The sequence below is a fragment of the Schistocerca serialis genome, chromosome 2 (assembly GCF_023864345.2).
Source record: "Schistocerca serialis cubense isolate TAMUIC-IGC-003099 chromosome 2, iqSchSeri2.2, whole genome shotgun sequence".
In the NCBI taxonomy this organism is placed as follows: Eukaryota; Metazoa; Arthropoda; class Insecta; order Orthoptera; family Acrididae; genus Schistocerca; species Schistocerca serialis.
This window is the reverse complement of record NC_064639.1, coordinates 1,123,718,705-1,123,740,585: the sequence shown is the minus strand read 5'-3', so window position 1 is coordinate 1,123,740,585 and position 21,881 is coordinate 1,123,718,705. Positions and strand designations below refer to the sequence as shown.

Here is a 21,881-nt window from a genome sequence, read left to right as displayed (position 1 = left end):
TCTCCCTCTACGATTTCTACCCTCCACGCTGCCCTCCAATGCTAAATTTGTGATCCCTTCGTGCCTCAGGACATGTCCCACCAACCGGTCCCTTCTTCTTGTCGAGTTGTGCCACAAACTCCTCTTCTCCCCAATTATATTCAATACCTCCTCATGTTATGTGATCTACCCATCTGATTTACAGCATTCTTCTGTAGCACCACATTTCGAAAGCTTCTATTCTCTTCTTGTCCAAACTATTTATTGTCCATATTTCACTTCCATACATGGCTACACTACATACAAATACTTTCAGAAACGACTTCATCACACTTAAATCTATACCCAATGTTAACAAATTTCTCTTCTTCAGAAATGCTTTCCTTGCCATTTCCAGTCTACATTTTGTATCCTCTCTACTTCGACCATCATTGCTCACCAAATAGCAAAACTCCTTTACTACTTTAAGTGTCTCATTTCCTAATCTAATTCCCTCATCATCATCTGACTTAATTCGACTACATTCCATTATCCTCGTTTTGCTTTTGTTGATGTTCATCTTATATCCTCCTTTCTTGTCACTGTCCATTCCATTCAGTGGGTCTTCTAAGTGCTTTGCTGTCTCTGACAGAATTACAATATCATCGGTGAACCTCAACGTTTTTATTTCTTCTCCATGAACTGTAATACCTACCCCGATTTTTTTTTTTTTTGTTTCCTTCACTGCTTGCTCAATATACAGATTGAATAACATTGGGGACAGGCTACAACCCTGTCTCACTCCCTTACCAACCGCTGCTTCCCTTTCATGCCCCTCGACTCTTATAACTGCCATCTGGTTTCTGTACAAATTGTAAATAGCCTCTCGCTCCCTGCATTTTACCCCTCCACCTTTAGAATTTGAAAGAGAGTATTCCAGTAAACATTGTCAAAAGCTTTCTCTAAGTCTACAAATGCCAGAAATGTAGGTTTGCCTTTCCTTAATCTATTTTCTAAGATAAATCGTAGGGTATTGCCTCACGTGTTTCAACATTTCTGCGAAATCCAAACTAATCTTCACTGAGGTCGGCTTCTACCAGTTTTTCCATTCGTCTATAAAGAATTTGCATTAGTATTTTGCAGCTGTGACTTATTAAACTGATTGTTCGGTAATTTTCACATCTGTCAACACCTGCTTTCTTTGGGATTGGAATTATTATATTCGTCTTGAAGTCTGAGGGTATTGTGGTTGTCTCATACATCTTGCTCACCAGATGGTAGAGTTTTGATAGGACTGGCTCTCCCAAGGCCGTCAGTAATTCTAATGGAATGTTGTCTAATACTGGGGCCTTGTTTCGACTCAGGTCTTTCAGTGCTCTGTCAAACTCTTCACACAGTATCGTATCTCCCATTTCATCTTCATCTACATTCTCTTCCATTTCCATAATATTGTCCTCAAGTACATCGCCCTTGTATAGACCCTTTATATACTCCTTCCACCTTTCTGCTTTCCCTTCTTTGCTTAGAACTGGGTTTCCATCTGAGCTCTTGATATTCATACAAGTGGCTCTCTTTTCTCCAAAGGTCTCTTTAATTTTCCTGTAGGCAGTATCTATCTTACCGCTAGTGAGACAAGCCTATGCATCCATACATTTGTCCTCTAGCCATCCCTGCTTAGCCATTTTGCACTTCCTGTCAATCTCATTTTTGAGATGTTTGTATTCCTTTTTGCCTGCTTCATTTACTGCATTTTTATATTTTCTCCTTTCATCAATTAAATTCAATATTTCTTCTGTTACCCAAGGATTTCTACTAGCCCTCGTCTTTTTACCTACTTTATCCTCTGCTGCCTTCACTATTTCATTCCTCAAAGCTACCCATTCTTCTTCTACTGTATTTCTTTCCCCCAGTCCTATCAATTGATCCCTTATGCTCTCCCTGAAACGCTATACAACCTCTGGTTCTTTCAGTTTATCCAGGTCCCATCTCCTTAAATTCCCACCTTTTTGCAGTTTCTTCAGTTTTGATCTACAGTTCATAACCAATAGATTGTGGTCGGAGTCCACATCTGCCTCTGGAAACGTCTTACAATTTAAAACCTGGTTCCTAAATCTCTGATGGAAGGAGTATATAGAGGGTCTATACAAGGGCAATGTACTTGAGGACAATATTATGGAAATGGAAGAGGATTTAGATGAAGATGAAATGGGAGATACGATACTGCGTGAAGAGTTTGACAGAGCACTGAAAGACCTGAGTCAAAACATGGCCCCGGGAGTAGACAACATTCCATTAGAACTACTGACGGCCTTGGGAGAGCCAGTTCTGACAATACTCTACCATCTGGTGAGCAAGATGTATGAGACAGGCAAAATACACTCAGACTTCAAGACGAATATAATAATTCCAATCCCAAAGAAAGCAGGTGCTGACAGATGTGAAAATTACCGAACAATCAGTTTAATAATACAGGAAGCGAAAGGCTATTTACAATTTGTACAGAAATCAGATGGCAGTTATAAGAGTCGAGGGGCATGAAAGGGAAGCAGTGGTTGGGAAGGTAGTGAGACAGGGTTGTAGCCTATCCCCGATGTTATTCAATCTGTATATTGAGCAAACAGTGAAGGAAACAAAAGAAAAATTCGGAGTAGGTACTACAGTTCATGGAGAAGAAATAAAAACGTTGAGGTTCACCGATGATATTGTAATTCTGTCAGAGACAGCAAAGCACTTGGAAGAGCAGTTGAACGGAATGGACAGTGACAAGAAAGGAGGGTATAAGATGAACATCAACAAAGGCAAAACAAGGATAATGGAATGTAGTCGAATTAAGTCGGGTGATGCTGAGGGAATTAGATTAGGAAATGAGACACTTAAAGTAGTAAAGGAGTTTTGCTATTTGATGAGCAATGATGGTTGAAGTAGAGAGGATATAAATTGTAGACTGGCAACGGCAAGGAAAGCATTTCTGAAGAAGAGAAATTTGTTAACGTCGAGTATAGATTTAAGTGTGAGGAAGTCGTTTCTGAAAGTATTTGTATGGAGTGTAGCCATGTGTGGAAGTGAAACATGGACGATTACTATTTTGGACAAGAAGAGAATAGAAGCTTTCGAAATGTGGTGCTACAGAAGAATGCTGAAGATTAGATGGGCAGATCATATAAATAATGAGGAGGTGTTGAATAGGATGGGGGAGAAAGAAGTTCGTGGCACAACTTGACTAGAAGAAGGGATCGGTTGGTAGTACATGTTCTGAGTCATCAAGGGATCACCAATTTAGTATTGGAGGGCAGCGTTGAGGGTAAAAATCGTATTGGGAGACCAAGAGATGAATACACTAAACAGATTCAGAAGGAAATGGGTTGCAGTAGGTACTGGGAGATGAAGAAGCTTGCACAAGATAGATTAGCATGGAGAGCTGCATCAAACCAGTCTCAGGACTGAAGACCACAACAACAACAACAACAAATCTAGGGGACTGATGACCTCAGATGTTAAGTCCCATAGTGCTTAGATCCATTTGAACCATTTGAAATTTACTTTACTGTTATGTTTATGAAGAAAATAGGAAAAATTCACTATGAATAACTATGACACAGAATAAGTTCCATTTCTGCAGTCAACTCTAATATTCAACACTGTAATAAGTGAAAATCATAAATTATTACTACACAGAGACATCACCAGAATTTTGAAGTGAATGATTTTAGTAAAATATCAACATAATAAGCACTTTTTACCTCAAATACAGTCATTCTTCTCCCAACTACAAACTCAAAATGAAATGAAAATGATTTTGAAGCTCTCAGTAACACATTCAATTTGGAAGGAATAAGCTAAACACACTATTGGTAATAGAGCGTGCTACTAATATTTTTCGTTTGTTCATACATGATCTAAGGCATCTGACATGACCACTGAATTGCTTGGTGTAAAAGATGAGCATGTAGTTGTAGGGGTGAACATCACATTTAATTGTAGGACAGCACCACTTCTGAAACCAGTACAAAAATGTAGCACTGCTACTGCAGTACAAGTGACTTGTGGATATGGAGAGGGTGAAGCCTGTAGTAATGGACAGGATGTCATAATGTAGTTGGGCTGTCCCAGCTCTGAGTAGAGTTGCTGATAAGAGGACAATTGAATCTATTTACTGTAAGCTGTCATAGGAAAGCTTAGATGCCAAAGCAATGGGCACAGTTCAGGTGGAAGAGAAAACCAAATCAGTATTTGCAGTGACTAGCACAATCACAATCAAAAGTGTACCTTGAGTCAATGTACAGCAATATAAAAATGTAGCAGCAGCAGCAGCTGAATAAGGTAAACAAGGGATTAAGCACACCAACATGCATATCTGACACTAGGGTTTCAGCTACAGTGTTAAAGTTGGCTGTAGAAGTAACACATAATAGTCATGCGACTTCTTACAGTTGAGCAGTTGCATGGGGTCATACCACTGTGGCTGCACTTCCCAGTTAGGTAGACGATGGCTATTCCAGATGATGTACTACCACTAGGTTAGGACAATAGTGTGAGGTTGGCCTTTCGTGGAAGAACATTGTTGCCTTGTAGGACAAAATCAACACCTATAACACTAGCAGGTGGACATAATTAATTACACAGCACAAATGTCATTGCTAAAGGCTCAAGCAGTTACAGGAGATTTTGCACTTACCCAAAGATGTCATTTGACTCATAGGCATTGTAGTGTTTAGAGGCATTCCTTTGTATATGCTTGATAGATTATAATTGCTTTTGGTTTTTTGCTAAATAAAAACATATCTGACATAGCTTCCCATGTTCACTAACAACACACCTACATAATGAACTGGCATCATTGATGTCTGTTCATTTTAGCATACTCAATGCAAATGCTTCCTCTTGTAATGAAGTGTCGCTGGTACACAAATGGCTAACTGCCTCATGTCCATACTATCTTCGCAAATTCTTCTGACTATGTCATTAGTGATTAGATTATCAGTAGATTAGCACTATATTAGTACAACCACTGCCAAACTTACTCAAATTGTTCTCATGCTGAGATTAAATCTTCACAGTTCTGCATAAGTTTTCACATGAAATCATTTTGTATATAACTGACTATTTATGAAATAATGAAATTATTGCTTAGTATGGCAGACTTAAGTAGAGCAGAGTAAATTTCTCATTACATTATGTTATTTCATAAACTAAAATTAAAATTTTGATGTTCTCTGACTTAATGTAGGCTAAATCAGTGTTACTTTTACATTTTTTGCACACTACAACCAATTACGACTTATGATTTACTCTATGTGTTAGCTGTGAACTGTCACATTATCAAATGTGTATTTCCATGGTGTTCCCTTGTATACTGGATAATGTGAATATTTTTCTTAAGACATGCATTGTACACAAAATTTAATTAATAGGAATTTTATATTGTGACATTCTTGTGTCATTAAGGTGTAATATGGAATAAAACTATGTGCACTACATCAAGAAACAAGAACAGATTTTGTCAATACACATTTATTCAGAATAATCTGGAACAGACTGCATACACACAGAGATGCACATTTATAAAGTCACAGTGGGCACTGTGTTTTTTCTAGTGTTTGAGTCTCATACAGAAGTATCATCCCAGTTCAAAACTAAGTAATGACTGCAAAAGAAACTAATCATCTGGTATCTAACTCTGAGATGAAAGAATGAACTCCTGAATTATTATAAGACATGAGATGGCCACATTTGTCATCTAAAATGCCTTAGCACTTAAAGACATTTGAGTGAAGTCTCAAACTGCTGCCTCACTGCTTAGTATGATCTTGAATGATAAACGCCTTACATGGTGCATCATGGCCATTGTGCATTGATATCTTTAGCCCACTTTATCATCTTTGCATTGCAGTCCCACCCATTCTCCATCTCTTGGGTGAGGACACTTTCCTAGTTGCGTGCATATGCAGAGTCGCTTTCTGCATTGACGATGACCATGGACTTTTCTGCACCTGATATCCAGTACGGTAGCCAGTCTGTTGTGATGGGGAAGCCATGTACCCTATTGGTTGTAGCCCCCTGACCACATAGGGATCACTCTGCTGATGCCTGCACCGTTAACTCCCCATGTATGCCAAGGGGCATCCCCCTGGGGCATCGGGACACCTGGCAATGGCCAGCCTGTCAGGTGGCTTTTGCTGCGGCTGGGTGGCGCCCGTGGGGAGGGCTCCTGGTCAGAGTGGGTGGCATCAGGGTGGATGACACATGATGAAGAGTAGTCTATCATCTCTTGCTGGTGGTGAAACAGCAGCAGTCTCTAAGCGATCGCGAGTTCAATCCAGCGCACAGAAGTACAACCCCAAATCGTTCTCCTCCCTGGCAACACCATTGGAGGAACGTCAGGCTAAGGATGGCAGCAGATCTTATTCGCCCCGGTACCTTGTATGTTCGAGAGCTGATGGGCAATCTTTCATGATGATGATGCCTCAGATTATTGTTGAACAATTAGAGGACAAGTTTTGGGAGGTGGAGGGCTTGTCTAAAATGAGATCTGGGTCAGTCTTGATCAAAACAGCATCCTCTGCCCAGTCACAGGAGTTACTCGCTTCTGAGAAACTGGGGGACGTTTCTGTAACCATCACACCCTATAAGAGGTTAAATATGGTCCAGGGTATCCTAATTCACAAGGACATTCTTTTGCAGTTGACGATGAGCTGCACGCCACTTTAGAGTGGTGAGGTGTACATTTCGTCCAGCATGTCAGAGGTTATAATAAGGTTGCCACCAGTGCCTTCTTCTCGCTCTTTGAGGATGAAACATTGCCTGAGAAGGTCAAAGTGATGGTGTACCACTGTGCTGTAAAGCCCTATATCCCTCCTCTAATGCAGTGCCTTAAGTACTGGAAGTTCTGCCATATGTCTTTCCGCTGTACTTCCAGTGTTACATGCCGAGGTTGCGGATGCTTATCAGATCCCAATATTCCATGTGCCCTGCCTCCCATCTGTGTCAACTGTGGAGAGCACCATTGGCCTTGCTCACCAGACTACAGGATCCTCCATAACCCTGGACCAACTGACCTACACTGAGCCTAAGAGAAAATTTGAAAGCCTGCATCCTGTGCATGTGACATCATCTTACACCGCCGCTACAACAGTTCTGGCACCTTCAGTTCCACCAACCCAAGTCACCTGTCAGAGCTGGAAGACTACACCTGCCCCCTTGATGGTGGGGGGGGGGGGGGGCATTTCCCTCCTTGTTGCTCCTGCACTACCTACTTTAGGAGCAACACACCCCCAACCATCGGGGGCATCAGTCCCCACTTCTAAGCTGAAGAAGCGTAAGTCTTCTTCAACTTCTCTCACTAGGAACGGGTCCCTTGGGTCACTCCCTTCCCAGGATTCTGGTAGTGGGAAATATGACACCCGCCTGTGGCTGAAGAACCCAAAAGCAGCTGGTTGTAGGGCTTCATGCTCATCCTAAGTCCCGGAGATTGAATCAGTGAAGTCCTCCCAGCCAGGGAAACCCAAGGAGCAGCAAGAGAAATCCAAAATGAGAACCCCTAAGACCATAGAAATTGCGGTGGCACCCACACCACTGCTACCTACAATTTCTGCATCTGAGGATGGAGTGGAGATTTTGGTGTCCGCTGGGGACCTAGATCTAGCCAGACCCTCAGACAAAATGCATATAGACTGCTCAGGCAAAATGTCAGTGGCAGCAGGTGACCCTGAGGTGTAAACTGCCTCATTGAATGTTCCATGCCTTCCCAGTCTCATGATGTCATCCTCCTATGGATCTGCAGCAGTTTTTTCCACTGCCTGGCTGAGCTACAGCAACTGTTAAGCTTTACACCTGCTATCTGCACTGCCCTCCAGAAAACCTAGTTCCCGGCAATGCGAACCCCTGCCCTCCACCGCTATAAGGGATATTACAGGAACTGTAGCAACTATAATCGAGTGTCAGGTGGAGTTTGTCCTAAACTCAGTCTGTAGTGAACATATGTCCCTTCAAACCTCTCTTGAAGCTGAGGCTGTCAGAACAATGCAGGAAATAACTGTCTGCAATGTATATCTTCCTCCAGGTGGTGCAGTAACCCTGAATATGTTAGCTGCACTGATTGATCAGCTCCCTAAACATTTCCTACTTTTGGGAGATTTTAATGCCCATAACCCCTTGTGGGGTGGTACCATGGTTTATGGCCGAGGCAGAGATATTGAAACTTCACTGTCTCAGCTCGACCTGTGCCTCTTAAACACTGGGGCTGCCACACATTTCAGTGTGGCTCATGGTAGTTACTCAGCCATTGATTTATCAATTTGCAGCCCAGGACTTCTCCCATATATCCACTGGAGAGCACATGACGACCCGTGTGGTAGTGACCACATCCCCATCTTCCTGTCACTGCCCCAGTGACAGGCCCATAGTTGCCTGCCCAGATGGGCTTTAAACAAGGCAGACCGGGAAACTTTCACCTCTGCTGTCAATGTTGAATCTCCCCCACATGATAACATTGATGTGATGGTTGAGCAGGTGTCTACAACAATTGTTCCTAAGGCGAGTACACCGTTTGCTTCCTACATATTTTTATGAGCTTCAAACAGGACGAGTGCAGTAATGGATAGCAACTGTGAATGTTGTGTACAGATGCAAGCTGAGCTGGTGACTCTTCACTCACAGCTTCAGGCTATGTTGGCTTCTGTCACACAGCTTGAGGCTGCTGCCAAGGGGTGTCACTGTGGGGGATCGGACACAGGGATGTGAGGGACGCCGAGCACGTCCCACGTGTCCTCCGATTGGTCCACTGCTGTGACCTCCCTGGGAAGTGCCTGCACTGAGGTTGACCCCTCACCCATGGTCAAATGGGAGATCATTGCAAAGTCTGGCAGGCAGTGAAAAACTTTCCATGGGGCCGATCGTTGGGCCTCCCCGGTTCGTTTGACGAACAGGTTTCGGGCATTATCTGTGGCCGACGATGTCTCTGAGCTGGATGCAGTCATCCACCCCGTTCCAGAGGAAGCTTCTCGGTCCACAAGGTCTGGGCATTCACAGAGGGTGGGTTTGCTGGTAGTTGGGAGCTCCAACGTTAGGCACGTAATGGGGCCCCTTAGGAACATGGCTGCCAAGGAGGGGAAGGAAGCCAATGTGCACTCCGTGTGCATTCTGGGGGGAGTCATTCTGGATGTGGAAAGGGTGCTTCCAGATGCCATGAAGAGTACAGGGTGCAGCCAACTGCAGGTGGTGGCTCATGTCGGTACCAATGACATGTGTCGCCTTGGATTGGAGCACATTCTGTCTGGTTTTGGGCGGCTAGCGGAAATGGTAAAGACTGCCAGTCTTGTTTCTGAGATTAAGGCGGAGCTCACCATCTGCAGCAGACTGTGGTCATTTAGTGCAGAGCCGAGTGGAGGGTCTGAATCAGAGGCTCAGGTGATTCTGTGACCGTGTAAGCTGCAGATTCCTTGACTTGTGCCATTGGGTAGTGGGTTTCTGGGTTCTGCTTAATAGGTCAGGAGTCCACTACACACGGGAGGCAGCTACATGGGTAGTGGGGGCTGTGTGGAAGGGACTGGGCTGTTTTTTAGGTTAGAGGGTCTCAGGGAACCACAGAAGGGGCATCCGTCAGAAAGTGGGCAGGTAATACACAGTAAGGTATTTGTAGAAACAATTGGTTTTTTAGTTGTAAATTGTCGTAGCTGTGTTGGCAAAGAACCAGAGCTCCAATCCCTAATAGAAAGCACTGAAGCTCAAATAGTTGTAGGTACAGAGAGCTGGCTAAAGCCGGAAATAAGTTCAGCCGAAATTTTTTCAAACGATGTAACAGTGTTCAGAAAGGGTACATTAAATGCAGTTGGTGGTGGAGTATTTATTGCTGCCAGAGGTAGTTTACCTTGTAGCAAAATTGAAGTAGATAGTTCATGTGAAGTAGTATGGGTAGAGGTTTTACCTGACAATCGGACTTAACTATTAATTGGATCATTTTACCGACCCCCCGACTCAGAAAAAATTGCTGAACAGTTCAAAGAAAACTTGAGTCTCATTTCAAATAAGTAACCCGGTCATACAATTATAGTCGGTGGTACTTCAATCTACTCTTGATATGCTGGAAAAATTATATGTTTAAAGCTGGTGGCAGGCATAAAACATCATCCGAAATTGTACTGAATGCTTTCTCAGAAAATTATTTTGAACAATTAGTTCATGAGCCCACTCGAAGCGTAAATGATTGCGAAAGCATACTTGACCTTTTAGCAACAAATAATCCTGGACAAATAGTGAGTGTTGTGACAAATACAGGGATTAGTGACCACAAGGCAGTTGCTGCTAGGCTGAATACCATAACACCTACAACCATAAAAAAGAAACGCAAAGTATATCTATTTAAAAAAGCTGATAAAAATGCTCTTAACGCCTTTTTAAGAGACAGTCTTCACTCCTTTCGATTTGATCATGTAAGTGTAGAAAAGTTGTGGAATGTTTTCAAAGAGATAGTATCAACAGCAATTGAGAGATATATACTATGTAAATTAATAAGTGATGGTACTGATCCACCATGGTGCACAAAACGAGTCAGATCGTTGTTGCAGAAGCAACGAAAAAAGGATGCCAAACTTAAAAGAACGCAAAATCCCCAAGATTGGCAAAGTTTTACAGAAGTTCGAAATATGGCACGTACTTCAATGTGAGATGCTTTTAATAATTTCCACAACGAAATTCTGTCTCAAAATCTGGCAGAAAACCCAAAGAGATTCTGGTCATATGTAAAGCACACCAGTGGCAAGACACAAACAATAATTTCACTGTGCTATAACAACGGTGAAGTTGAGGCGTAGCGCTGTATAACGATCCTGCCTTGGAGGCGGTTAAGTAGGAGATGTGTCTCAGAGCTGGATAGTGACAGATGGTGATGCGAGACTGGACGCGCACATAGTTTATTTATCAGCCGATAGAGGACAGTATTGGATAGGGGGACTGTGATTTTAGTTTCAATTGTACCCACTAGAGTGCACTAAAGTAATAGAATGTTTTTCGTAAACTGTTCTAATATTTTCATAAAGTGTTATTATGTCTTTTTATGAATGTAAAATGTTGTAAATGTGTTTTAGCAGTATGAATGATGCGTATGTGTGGTTTAAGGTTAATATGAAGATAATTGTTTAATGAGTTATGTTGTAGAATTTAGTCTGGGAACATTTCGAAGAAGTATGGATATGGACAAAGAGGATTTTTGTAGAATAGATTTGTAAAGTAAGTTTATGGTAAAGAGAAAGTTAATTCAGGTATAAATAACATTAGTAAATAACTTTATGCACAAGCAAAACTTCGGCATATTAGATTGTTACGTCGGTAAAAAGTGCAGTCGTGAGGTTTACTATTTTGCGATTGGTTATGGATGAAAAGCGCCGACTGACGCGGGAGAGTTTTGTTTTGCTATTGGCTGTTGAGTAAACTGACCAATGGTAAAGCAATATTCTTCGTGCACTTTTCTCTGCTGGTAGAGAAGACTTAGAGTGTTCTAGAGAAAGAGTCGAAGCCTAGCCATGAAAGAGATCGGATGTGTGCAGTAGTAGTTCCGATGAAAATGATAAATTGCTGGATCTAGCAGTGTTTCATACATCAAAAGTGTTGGGAAGTGACGGCATAATTATTCCGATGTGTGTGTAGAAATTTCGGAATTTTTAAGTGAATTTTGTGACGAGAAAAGACATATATTCCACATGGCGTATTGAGCAGGTGGCTAAAAACTGTGACTGCATTTAGTATCGACAGACTTAATATTTGGCGAGCATTCTCAATCAAAAACAATTAGTATTTTTGTAGCTATTATGTTTTCGGGAAATGCAACACCATAAACTTGCTAACGTGAGTGATAGGGATTGCGAGTGACTCTGTTAAGACTAGCAGGGGCTTGGCAGTCATACTTGTTCACCTAAGTTTCAGAATATATTAATTGGGGACAGAATTTCCAGTCTTTCATTTCATGTTTCTCCCAAAACGTAGATTAGTGACTTTAATTGCAGCCTGGTTCACATCAAAGTACAGTAGGTTTCACTTGGCATTCCTACTAATCTGCTGAGACAATGTTCACAGGTAGGTGCAGGTTCGTCGAAAAGGGACGGAAAGAACCGCTCCACCGCAAAGTCACTGATGACAAGGCCACTAAAGCAGAATTATTAAACACGGTTTTCCAAAACTCCTTCACCAAAGACGACGAAGTAAATATTCTTGAATTCCAATCAAGAACATCTACCAAGATGAGAAACATAGAAGTAGATATCCTCGGTGTAACAAAGCAGCTTAAATCACTTAATAAAGGCAAGGCCTCCGATCCAGATGGTATATCAGTCAGGTTCCTCTCAGAGTATGCTGACAAAATAGCTCCATATTTAGCAATTATATACAACTACTCTCTCACAGAAAGATCCGTACCTAATGACTGGAAAATTGCTCAAGTCACACCAATACCCAAAAAGGGAAGTAGGAGTAATTCACTGGATTACAGGCCTGTATCACTAACATCAATTTGCAGTAGGATTTAAATCATATACTGTATTCGAACATTATGAAGTACCTCGAAGAAAATGATTTATTGACATATAGTCAGCATGGTTTCAGAAAATATCTTTCTTGTGAAACACAACTAGCTCTTTATACTCATGAAGTAATAAGTGCTACCGACAGGGGATGTCAAATTGATTCCATATTTTTGGATTTCCAGAATGCTTTCGACACCATTCCTCACAAGCGTCTTCTAATCAAACTGTGTGCCTACGGAGTATTGCCTCAGTTGTGCGACTGGATTCATGGTTTCCTGTCAGAAAGGTTACAGTTCATAGTAACAGATGGAAAGTCATCCAGTAAAACAGAAGTAATATCCAGCATTCCCCAAGGAAGTGTTATAGGCCCTCTATTGTTCCTGATCTATATTAACAACATAGGAGACAATCTGAGTAGCTGTCTTAGATTGTTTGCAGATGATGCTGTCAGTTATTGTCTTGTAAAGTCATCAGATGATCAAAATTACTTGCAAAATGATTTAGATAAGATATCTGTATGGTGTGAAAGTGGCAATTGACCCTAAATAAAGAAAAGTGCGAAGTTATTCACTTGAGTACTAAAAGAAATCAGCTAAACTTTGATTACACAATAAGTCACACAAATCTGAGGGCTGTAAATTCAACTAAACACTTAGGGATTACAATTACAAATAACCTAAATTGGAACAATCACATAGATAATATTGTGGGTAGAGCAAGCCAAAGACTATGATTCATTGCCATAACACTTAGAAGGTGCAACAGGTCCACCAAAGAGACTGCTTACACTACGCTTGTCTGCCCTGTTCTGGAGTACTGCTGTGCAGTGTGGGATCTGCATCAGGTGGGACTGATGGATGACATCGAAAAAGTACAAAGAAGGGCAGCTCGTTTTGTATTAACATGAAATAGGGGAGATAGTGTCACAGACATGATACATGAATTGGAGTGGCAATCATTAAAACGAAGGCGTTTCTCGTTGCGGTAGAATCTTCTCATGAAATTTCAATCACCAGTTTTCTCCTATTGTGAAAACATTCTGTTGGCACCAACCTACATAGGAAGAAATGATCATCACAATAAAATAAGAGTAATTAGGGCTCACACGGAAAAATTTAAGTGCCCGCTATTCCCGCGTGCCGTTCGAGAGTGGAATGGTAGTGAGACAGCGTGAAGGTGGTTCATTGAACCCTCTGCCAGCCACTTTATTGTGAATAGCATAGTAATCACATAGATGTAGATGTAGATGTAGAAAATGTGACCCCTCACTCTTTAGGGCGAACAAGGCATAAGGCAGTCCCTTGGTGGTCGTCAGAAGTCACTGAAGCAATTAAAGAGTGTCGGCGAGCTCTACAGCAGCATAAGCAGCACCCTTCCCTCGAGCACTTCATAGCCTTTAAATGGCTCCATGCCTGTGTTCACTACCTTATCAAATGACAGAAGCAGGGGTGTTGGTAGAGATAACGTCTTGACCATTGGGTGCAACACATCACCTTCCCAAGTCTCGGCAAAGACGAAACGTCTTCGGGTACCAGGCCCCAACAGGAGTCCCCCGGGGTTACCATAAATGGTGTGTTATCTACCGATGCAAATGTGACTGCAGAGCACTTTGCTGAGCACTTTGATTGAGCTTCTGCGTGGGAGAATTACCCCCCAGCCTTTCACGCACTCAAACGGCCACTGCAAGGGAATATCCTCTCATTCACTATGTGCTGCAGTGAATCCTATAACGCCCCATTTACAGAGAGGGAGCTCCTCAGTGCCCTTGCAGATAGCCCCAACACAGCTACTGGCCCTGGTCAGAGCCACAGCCAGATGTTTAAACATCTCTCATCTGACTACAAGTGACATATCCTTATCATCTTCAACCGGGTCGGGTGTGATGGCATCTTTTCATCGCATTGGTAGGAGAGCACCATCATTCCACTGCTCAAACCCAGTAAAAACCCGCTTTATGTGGATAGCTATCAGCCCATCAGCCTCACCAATGTTATTTGTAAGCTACTGAAAAGTATGGTATGTCGGCGGTTGGGTTGGGTCCTGGAGTCACGTGGTCTGCTCGCTCCATGTCAGGTGGCTTCCACCAGGGTTGCTCTATCACTGATTATCTTGTGTCCATTGAGTCTGCCATATGAACAGCCTTTTCCAGATCAAAAAGTTTTTTTATTTATAAGGTAATAAACATGTAATAGAACTACTACTTATTTACACTGAAATTGAACACAACACACACACACACACACACACACACACACACACACACACACACACACAATCAGTCGGTTCTACTGAGAAATTCATCAATGAAGTAGAAGTAGTTCACCAGCAATAAATCCTTCAGGCTTCTCTTAATCTGAATTTCGTTGGTTGTTAAGCTTTTTATGGCTGCTGGCAAGTTATTGAAAATGTGTGTTCCTGAATAATGCACACCCTTTTGTACAAGAGTAAGTGACTTTAAATCCCTGTGAATATTATTCTTATTTCTAGTATTGATTCAATGTGAGGTGGATGCTCAGGTCAGTTACACCAAACAACACCTTATTATCAGGAGTTCATTTATTCACCTCTTTACACAAGCAAGGCTTAAAAAGAACTTGATGGCAGAACTGCACAAAGATAATGTTTACCTTAGTTCAAATATGATACTCAGATCGATACTGGTGTTGACCTCATCGCCACCACACAGCGCCCCCCCCCCCTCCTCCCCCTCCTTCGCAGGAGCCGGACCACGGTCTGCGTGACAGTATCGTCGGGTAGCTGTGTGGGTAGCTGTGTCGTGAAGGAAGGTCCAGCCACCAAACCTGGAAGTCGTAGAAGCGCACTGGGCGTCGTACTGGGCATCCTGGTCATGCGGCGACAGGTAGGCTGGCAGTTTGTGGGAAGAACAGAGCGACGACGACGATGTCTCTGGTGGGCGTGGCGAACACACGAAGCATGTCCAGGTCGACGTCGGGCGAGAGGGGAACATAGTTCACAAGGTGGTAGGGAATGGTGGAGGTTGTGTCATGAGCACTGGATGAAGGGAAACAAGCGACGAACAGTGTATCGGGTAGTATTATAGAGATGTGGATTATGTCTGGGGGAACAGGCACAAACACCTCGAGCGAGGGCATGTTCAAGATGGGGGGGTATGAGAAATCTCGACAGGGTGAGGCAGGTGAATGGGGAGAGGTCAAAGGGATTGGCAAAGGGCCCAGCAGCGAGGGCGTGATCGTAGGTAAGCTCGACGTGGGGAGCATGGGGCACTCGACGGACTGCGTGAGACCAGAGTAGGGAGCGAGGTTGGAGGAGAGCTTGATGAATGGAGCTGGAGGTCACTCGATTGAGTGTGTAAGTCCGACCTGGAGGAAGTGGTTGGAGCGTCGTGAGCCAGGGCAGTGAGTGGCGTGGTCTTGGACTGAAGGGGGGTAGAAGAAGACTCGACATGAGCAGGCTTAAGTCTGTTGATAGAGACTGTGACAGCTGAATATTTTACCTGGATGTCATAGGTGTTGGCTGAGCGCCGGAGAACTCGGTAAAGCCGGTATATGGAGGTTGGAGGGGAGCACGGACAGTGTCATCTCGGAGCATGACGTATTCGCTATTGTCCAGAGATTTCGGGACGTGAACCTTAGGGTGGGAGTGGCTAGCAGGCAGAGGGATATAGAGGTTGATGAAGTGGCGTCAGACGTGGTCCATGAAGGAAGGTAAGTCAGACTGAGGGAGAGGACTGGAAGGGCTCACAAGTTCGCCAGGGAGAACAATGTTTTGGCCGTATACAAACTCGGCTATTGTGCCCTTGAGGTCTTCCTTATAGATCGCACGAATGCCGAGTAGCACAAGGGGAAGGGCCTCTGTCCATAGAGAGTTGTGGCAAGGAAGAGCCGACTTGAAAGTGCGGTGCCAGTGCTCAATTAGCCCGTTACTTTGCGGGTAATATGTTGTGGTATCGATGCGCCGGGTGCCGCATATGTTACAAATCTCATTGAACAGGGCTGACTCAAATTGTCTGCCCTGGTCAGTCGTGATGATAGCTGGACATCCAAAACGCAATACCCATGACTCGACGAAAGCTCAAGCAACAGTTTCTGGCATAATATTGGGGATGGGGACAGCCTCGACCCAGCGAGTTGTTCGGTCAATAGACGAGAGGACATGTCGAAAGCTGTTAGAGGGGGGGGGGAGGGGGGGGGGGGGGGGGGGGGGAGAGGTCTGAAAATGTCAATATGAATATGCTGTAAATGCCCAGGATGGATCGAAAAGGCTCCGAGGGGGGGGTAAGTGTGCTTGTGTACTTTTCAGCGTTGGCATGCAACGTAGAAGTGTGCCCATTGCTGGCAGTCCTTGTTGACATTTCTCCACACAAAGTGCTCTGCAATGAGGCGTGTGGACTCACGAACCCCGGGGTGGGCTAAATTACACAGTGTGTTGAAGACATCTCGATGGAGTGTGGTTGGGATGAGCGGGCGTAACGTGCCCGTACTGTCTTCACACCAGATCTCGCCAGAAATGCCAGGGAAGGTGGCGCGGATGAAGTGTTGTGAAGAGGTAGAGTCTGAAATCAGGTCTTGTGTGTCCTCATCAGCGGGTTGGAGGCTAGGCGGTTCAGAGAGGTCTAGCAGCGAATGAACTGCGTCGACTCGTGAAAGGAAATCAGCAACTATATTGTCAGCACCCTTTATGTGTCTGACATCAGTGGTCAACTGAGATATGAAGTCCATGTATCTGAAGCAGCGAAGAGGCGCATCCACTGGCAGGTTTGTAATGGTTGCAGGCAGGGGTTTGTGGTCCGTTAATACATAGAAAGTGCGTCCCTCAACGTCAGTCTTAAAATGCTTGATCACTTCATAGACCACGAGCAATTCCCTGTCAAACGCTGAATATTTCTGTTGTGCGCTGGTGAGCTTGCGTGAGAAGAACTGCAGAGGCGAAGTCTGGCCGTCGATTGTCTGGTTAAGGACAGCGCCGATGGCAGTATCACTCGCGTCTGTGGTGATGAAAAGCTGCGCATTGGGGTGAGGATGCACGATGGTGCAGGCATTGGCAAGAAGACTTTTGAGGGTGGTGAAAGAATCAGTCATAGCAGGAGTCCATGGAACAGTCCGAGATCCAGAAGTGTGGGTGCCTGCCAAGGTATCAGACGGTGGAGCCTGAATCTCTGCAGCCCGAGGTAGATGTCGGCGATAATAATTAACCATCCCCAGAAAGTGCCAGAGCTCTTTGAATGACGCAGGTCTGGGTAGGTTTAGTATTGTTTGTACCTTCTCAGGGAGTGGTGAAATGCTGTCGGCAGAGACCCGAAAACCAAGAAAAGTGACAGCGGGTTGATGTAGCTGCAATTTGTCCCGGTTGGTCTCGATGCCTGCTGCCGCGGAGTGTTCATAACAGTTTGCACATGTCGAATGTTGTCCTCGACGGAGGGGCTGAACACAAGAATGTCGTCAAGGTATGCAAAGCAGAATTGTAGGTCGAATAGCACTTCATTCATGAAGCGTTGCTAGGTCTGGGTTGCGTTTTTCAGACCGTAGGGCATGAATCGGAGCTGAAATAACCCAATTGTGGTGGTGATTGTTGTCTTCTCGATGTCTTCAGGTGCCATCGGGATCTGATGGTAGGCACGTTTGCAATCAATGACCGAGAACGTGGTCACACCTGCAAGGGAACTGGAAAAGTCGGCAATGTTGGGTATGGGGTAGGTGTCCATAAATGTTCGTGCGTTTAGTCGACAGTAGTCTCTGCACATGCACCAGGACCCGTCTTTCATGGGTGTCATGTGAATGGGTGTAGACCAGCTACTGGCAGAGGGTTCAATGATGCCGGAGCTTAGAAGTTCAGAAATCTGCTTTTTAAAGTTGGAGTGGCACTCGGGACAAAGTCAATGTGGTTTACTGGAGATCGGAGGGCCTGGTGTGAGGTGAAGCTTGTGAACTGTGCTGTTGGTGTTGGCGGAAATGTTGCCGGCGGCATGGGAGGAGGTTTGTTTACAATGTGTGGCGGGCAGGGCAGGCGAGGTGTGGCCGTGATGTTCAGAGCCACTCGGCGGATCCGACGGAAGCTGAGGTGGCGAAGTGTCCCAAGAGTCAACGTGACAAGATGAGCGCCAGCCCGAGGCATTGGCACCATGGTCGGGTGAGCTCGGTAGAGCTCGTGAAGCGTTAGTGAATCAATTGTCCGAGGGCGCGGCCTATGGCAGCACGGTCGCAGACAAAGCACTTGGCGTGAGTGCACTGTTTGTGTTGACAGTGGCGGTCGCACGGCGTCACACAGGATCCCAAGTTGCATAGTTTGAGGTGCTGTCCACGAGGGGAGGGGTAGGAGCTGTCAGTTCGGGAACACGTGACGCTCGTCGCGCATGCGCACTCGTGTCCGGCCGAGTGTCAAATGCTGCCATGTTAGGGGGGTGTGGTCTGTGGAACTTTCAGTACATGTTATGGTAGACTTGATAGCACAGTTGTGAGGGGTAGCAGGAGGTAAGCACACGGACGCTCGGCTGCTGGGACTACAAGCAGATTTGGCGCACTTACTGACTTTGCTTTGTTCTTGCTGCAGTGTCTGTAATTCCTTTGCTGCGTTGGAGAGCAGGAGCTGAGTTTCGTGGAGCCGGAGGGAGAGCTCAAAGTTTTCCTTGTGTAGGCGAGTGACTTTTTCAAACTTGACAAGGCACTTGTGCGTTGTTTCTTGTAATGTCATCGACAGAGATGAGCATGTACGGATGAGATGAGCCCGGACCGATGTGTCACAGGGGGGTTTGCTTGACGGAGCACAGTGGAAATGAGTTTTGGATGGGTGATGAAACATGGGGTTTCGCACTAGGTCCGGCGATAGTTTATGGTGTCACAAGAAGTCAATGCCTAGTATAGGTTCCTCAATATTGCACACTAAGAAAGTCCACTCAAGATTGCAGTTGGCGGAGAGTGAGACGACGTAGGAGGTTGAACCCGAGCATTGTAGTTTAGTTGAATTCACGGCTTGCAGTGAAGTATGATGAGGGTGTATGTTCAACAACACTAAGGACGTAGGTGCCTGTGTCCACTAGGGAAAAGTATCCCGATGAAATGTCTTTAATATAAAGTCATCCGTAATTATCCGATTGTTCCCAGACAGAATGGAGCACTGGGAGGTGCCTGTCATGTTATGAGCAGGCACCCGGACGTACCTGCAATTGGCGTTTGGGAAGCAACAGGGTAGTCTGCAGTTTTGTCCGCCTCACCAAACCGTGTGTGGAATTAACAGTATGGGTAGTGCAGTTGTATTTCCTGCAGAAAGTTCGCTGCCAGAGCCAGTGAGTGAGGTTCGGTGGCCACAGCAGGTTCGGATGCCGGAGGGGACGTGACCATGGGTGGAGCCGGTGACATCCCAGCTGCTTGTTTACTGCTTCCCGGAGCGAGCGGAACAGTCGGTACAGTACGGCCCTGGCCACATCCGGCTGCGGGACAAAGAGCCTGGACCTAAGACTTGCCAGGTAGGCAGTGGCTGGCAAAGTAGAGCAGTGATGCATGATGTAGTTTGTCAGCAATTGTCATTCGTTGCTCGACAGGTTCGGGAGACCTCTGAGCCAGAGCAAAGCAGATGTGAGGAGGTAGTTTATCTGACCAGATGGCAAGGAGAGCTGTGTCAGAGAGTAGATCGTCGCTGACCAGGGCCCGTAGCCGTCTCCAGAGTTGGGAAGGTTTGTCATTGCCTAATTGCTCAGCGTGGAGCACTTGCCGTATTGCTGTCTCAGTTGAGCACGCAAGCTGACGTGGAACTGTCTTTTTGGCCAGAGTGTACCGGGTAGCTGAGACCGGGTCAGCAATCAAGTCCTCCTGGTCGTGGAGGTGGGTAATACGGCACAGAAATCTGGTTGACTCGTCGAGTTTGAAATGGTCGAACACTTCATCCACAATTAAGAACCAGGTTGTTGCCCTGTCGGGATTGAATGGCGGCAGCGTCGGTAAGCATTGTAGAATGTTCAGAAGAACAGGTTGAGTTGAATTCATTGGGGCATTGCCTGAAACGAGCTGCTGTTGCTGCAGTATTCCAGGAGAGTGTGTCTCCAGGTATGTGGCGACGACGGCTGGTTGGGTGGCAGCATGAAGGTGACACATTGTGGTTGAGCGCGATCCATCGTGACGTAGAAGGCTGACACGGGTGAGACACCATAATGTGTCGATTGCGGTTGCGGAAGTTCAACACTTTGCGGGTGTGTTTGGATTGATGTGTCGCAGAAGACCAACGTGGATGCGGCATCGAGATGTGCCGAGAATGGAAGCGGAAGCTCGACTGGAGCCGGTGCAGGGCAACAGGTGAGAAAAAGTTCAAAGTTTGAAAATGCGTGCTAGTCCGTGGAAAGCTCAATGTGCGGACAGAGCCAGAGTCACCTGTGTTGCAGGGAGGCTGTGGAGGTGTGGGCTGTCCAGAAGCACAGTGTGGAAATGATGTCGAACGTCGGACGGAATGTGTGAATGTTCACTGTTCATAGTCACACCACTCTAAACGGTGTGCGGATAAGGTGAATGACATGGCACAAAACACTGAGGTGTAGCAGTAGGATGGAGTTGGAGGTCAGGCACAGATAACAAGCTATTGTTCCTGTTGCAGGCCGAGGTATGAAGCAGGAAGGCATGTGCTGATACTGAACCGAGGCAGGTGCGGGCATGGTTGGATGCTGAGGAGGTTGACCTGTGAACAAAGCAGTTCCAGCCACATGGCAGGAATCCACATGGTACTCCCCGGATTGTGGTGTGGCAAATCGTTGTCCTAGTGGTAGTAGGTTGTCCAATGAAGCATTTGCAGAAATCGGCATTGGTCCCGCACTGCACAGAGATCCGTAAGAGGTAACTGCACCGTTGATGAGGGAGGGCACATGTGGTGGGAACAAAGGCGTCTGATAGCCGGAGTCATGCACACTCCTAACCTCACTTATTGTTGCAGGCTCGAAAATGTCCAGCAAAATTGGCGTAATCGGCAAGTGAGAGGCATCGTGTTGCAGTCCTGGCGGGTGTACATCGCCTGCAACACGATGCATGTCGATCACAAAGTCCAGCGTTAGGTGTTGGGTCGAAGCCATTGTTCAAATGTTGTGTTGATGTAATACACGCGAAAATAACCGATGCGGACAACGCGGACACAGTAAAACGGCGAAAACGGAAGACGTTACAACTCGGGGTCACCAGTGTGGTGGATCCTCAAGTCAGTTACACCAAACACCACCTTATTATCAGGAGTTCATTTATTCACCTCTTTACACAAGCAAGGCTTACAAAGAACTTGATGGTGGAACTGCACAAAGATAATATTTAGCTTAGTTCAAAGATGATACTCAGATCGATACTGGTGTCGACTTCATTGGCGCCACACATGAATTGAGCTGTTGATTTGAAAAAGTGATATATTTTTAATGACAAATTTCATTAAGGAATAAATACATTGGGAAGCAGTAGTTAGTATACC

General features: G+C 45.1%; 1 protein-coding gene across 3 annotated transcripts in view; it reads left to right on the top strand.

The window, feature by feature from the left end:
- LOC126458569 (serine protease snake-like) overlaps positions 1 to 21,881 on the top strand; it is a 720,709-nt gene that overhangs the window by 132,514 nt on the left and 566,314 nt on the right. The window lies entirely within an intron of this gene.